The 3,673-nt window shown below is 62.6% G+C and overlaps 1 long non-coding RNA gene across 4 annotated transcripts in view; it reads right to left on the minus strand.

The window, feature by feature from the left end:
- Positions 1-3,258, minus strand: part of LOC102025510 — a 25,816-nt gene extending 22,558 nt beyond the window's left edge. For 2 of the 4 annotated variants that reach the window (XR_001232097.1, XR_001232096.1), the window contains exon 1: positions 3,056-3,258. This is a non-coding gene — a long non-coding RNA (uncharacterized LOC102025510). The remainder of the gene's footprint in view (positions 1-3,055) is intronic. The other 2 variants (XR_264807.2, XR_001232098.1) reach the window with 2 other exon arrangements.
- Positions 3,259-3,673: the final 415 nt, after the last annotated feature.

Consider the following 3,673-nt stretch of genomic DNA (forward strand, 5'->3'; position numbering starts at 1 on the left):
CCGCCCCGCCGTGCCTGGTGCCCCTTCCTCCTCCCCTCCCACTCTTCCCAAGGAGGCAGCTGGCCATGGAAACTCCACTTCCTGCGCTATCCGCTTTCCGGAGGCGCGTGACTCAGTTCCGCAGCTGCCTCCCAGCAAGGCCGCCTCCCCCACCAGGCCGGGGGCTCCCCCGCCCCAGCAGCTCCATCTGGGGACTGCGCAGCTTAGAGTTGCTGCCCTGGGCCAGGCCTGGGGAAGAGCACAGTCTGAGGCTGCAGACCTAGTTTCCTCCCCTGTGCGCGGCAGCAGAGGGGACAGTGTGGTCAGGCAGAGCCGGTGACACAGATGTGGCAGTGGAGCTCAGGGTGGGGCCCTGGTTGGGAGAGAGTGGGTGACGTGGATGGGAGCTGGGGAAGGAGCCCCGGAGGAGGAAGGCAAGACAACAGCTGTCTCCAGCGGCTGAGGCTGCCGGAGTGGACGACTGCAGGAACACCCAGAGATGTCCCTGAGCCCGGAACAGCACCCCATTCCCCCAACCAGGCCCCTTGACAGCCCAGAGGTGCGCCTCCTTGACAGCAGCCGCTCCTCCTCCTCCAGCTCTGCTCCCAGGCACCCCCAGGACAAGGATACACACACCCTGCCCCTTGGCCTGCCCCTTAGCCTGTCCGGACCACACACTGCTGCCCTACCTCCTGCCCCTTGTCCCATCCTGCTCCCCACCCTGGAGACAGCTGCCAGAGCAGCTCAAGGTCAGGCTCCAGCCCAGAACCACAGGCTGAGTGCAGGGCTGGGGTGACCAGGACCCTGAACCCTGCCTAGGCTCCTCTGCATGCAGAAAAGCCCATTTGCGCCAGGCCTGGTGGGCCTGGGAAGGCTCCAGACAGCAACACTCAAAGGTTTTGTGCCCCCAAGGGGCCCCCACCACCAGGCCCAAGGCCTGGTGTCCACCCCGGTCCCACAGCTAACGCTGCTGCCAAGCTCCCTGCCCCTTCCAGGTCCCCTGACAGCTAGCTGATGCCATGTCAACCTCAGCTGCTGCGTCTGTGGTTGAAGATGGTGGGGTGCCCCTGCCCAGAGACTGGGGAGTCTGGGGGTCAGCAGGGGGCCGGGCCACTCCAGGGTGGAGCCCTTGCCACAAAGCCCAGGCCAAGGAGACACAGAGACGGCTCCAGCCCCAGCCCTGAGTGAGCCTTGGTCTCCTGGCCCCGGCTTTCCTGTCCGTAAAGAGCAATCGCATCACTGCAGAGGCCAGAAGGAGCCAGGTCCACCAGATGCCTCAGGGCACCCACCCAGCCACGTCGCATGCCAAGTGCCCCTGGGCAGGGCCCACTCTGCCCTCGCTGTCCAGTGCACTGGATGTTCCAGGCCATAGGCAGCTGTCCCACGCACACAGGGTGAGAGACAGCTCCAAAGCCAGGCCACATCCACCTGACCCCAAGCACAATCCTAGGTCCCGGGCCTGAAGGGGAGCCCGTGGGTCCCCCTGGAGGGTCTTGGCTGGCCTGAGCCATGCTGCCCTTTGCAGAGGGCACAGCTGGCTCCTCTCTGGCATGCATCCCCAGCCACTCCCTGTCACTCCTAGCCTCTGACAGCACCTCCACATTGCCAGCCAGGGTCCCTCACAACTCCTCCATTCTTGGGATGAAACCTGCCTCCGTCCCCACTGAACCCTGACCCCCACTGGAAGTGGCCCTACACCCAGCCCCGGACTCCAGCCTGGCCACTGCCACTTGGCCTGGCCTCCAGGTCACACCTTGGTGCATTTCTTACTGCCAGAAGCTGAGCACTGCTGGAGGGCTTCACATGCCTCACCATCAGGATGCCCAAGTGGAGGGCAAGCTTGTCTCTGGCCCTCAGCTTGTCAGCAGCAAGGACAGCACCTGGGTCACTGGGTGGCACTGTCCCCAGGGCCATTCTGGCAGTGAAGGATCTCGACCAGCTCTGGGCAGGCGCCAAGAGCCACGGGCCGTCAGCACCACAGCTGATCAGACCTCACCTTCTGAGCCCTGCACGCCTTCCCTGCACCCCAGGCCGCAACTCCGGGCCCTGCACATCCAACCCCCAGCCCCCAGGGAGGTGGGCGATGACTCAGCCCCTGAGTCAGCAGCTCTGGGAGGAGGCGGCTGCCATCCCTGTGCCAGCACAAGGAGCCCGAGGCCCAGCCCTGCATGTGCCAGGCAGTGGGGACGCTGGTTGGAGCCAATGCTGCCACTTCATAGCTCAGGTGCTGGGGCCCTGGAGCCTTCTGGGAGCATTCACACAAGCACGTACTCACGCACACATACGCGCGTGCACACACGCTCTCAAGCTCAAACCCACTATCAGGAGTCAGTGGGGCCGCCCAACACCAGACTGCGAAAGGAAATCAAGAGTGAGGCGGGGTCCACAGCTCAGGATCTTGTTCTCAGCTCCCTGAGCCCCTGGAAGCCCACAAGCCCCCACACACCTCCAGCAGACACTCCGGCGGCCAAGGCAGCCCAGCTCCCCGCTGACTCATCCCTAGATACTACCCGGCCGTGTCCACTGCTGGGCTGGGGACTGGAACTGGAGTCCAAAGGACTCACTACAAAGGGTACCCAGCACCACTCATGAGTCAGGTCCCCGGCCGCCTGCAGCATGGCGACGCCTGCAGCCAGTTACAGACTAGAGCACTGGGCAGGCCACACTCCCTCCCGGGACCCCAACGACCCCCACCACGAGCTCTCGCCTTCCAGCACACTTTGCAAACATGGCCAGGAACAGGTCGGTGACAGATTAAAGGCGATTCCAGCTGGGTGCTGCAGGGCCCTGGAGTGGCATGGGGGCTGCGCCCAAGATTGGCCCTGCACAGAGGAGGGAGGCCTCCCTCACCCGCTCACAGAGCCCCAGGGAAGCCAAGGTGCAGAAGGACTCAGCCACAAGGGTAGAGAAGACCCGGATTGGCTGAGGGTCAAGCACAGGCCTGGCCACTAGGTCACCTGGGCAGAGCTGAGACAGAGATGGGAGGGACAAGGAGGAGGCAGGGCCCCAGGAGGCAGAGAGAATGGCATCCATGTAAAGAAAAAAAAGCAGATCAAGCAAGTGTTGTGGTGCATACCTGTAATCCCAGCACTCGAGAGGCTGAGGCAGGAGGATCCCCATGAGCTCAAGGCCAGCCTAAGCTATGTAGTGAGCCCCTGTCTCAGAAGCCAAAAAACAACGCAGACCAGAACTCAGCCAGGCCCCATCAAGTTGGGAAGCAAGCTGGGGGAGGGGCCAGACCTTATCTAGCCATGATCTACCGCAAAGCCCTAGATTGCTTAAGAACAGGGTGTTTCTTAACTTAATCAGAATGTGTATACTCTGGTTTCTCTTCAGATCATATAAATCTTTTGACTTTTACAAAATGTGTGAGTTATGCAACCAGCCCCTGGGGTAGTGGGGCTCAGCCCGGGGGGAGAGCAGCCTCTCCTGGGACCCTGATTTCCTCCCAGGGAAGCACAGCGTCAAAGGCAGACAGGAAGTCAGGCAACCCTGGGGTTCATTCCTCTGGCTGAACCTGGAATCATCGCAGGAAAGTTCCGCATGCCTGGCTGAGGTGCAGGGGGGCCAGGCAGGGGGACCAGCTCCTCTGGCATCTGATGCCCACCTGACCAGGCAGAGAGGATGGAAGCTGCCTTGGGGGCCCCTTCCAGCTGCTGCAGGCCGCTGCCTCACAGGTGATCTGTGATCTTCA

The sequence above is a fragment of the Chinchilla lanigera genome, unplaced genomic scaffold (assembly GCF_000276665.1).
Source record: "Chinchilla lanigera isolate Chin_1 unplaced genomic scaffold, ChiLan1.0 scaffold00137, whole genome shotgun sequence".
In the NCBI taxonomy this organism is placed as follows: Eukaryota; Metazoa; Chordata; class Mammalia; order Rodentia; family Chinchillidae; genus Chinchilla; species Chinchilla lanigera.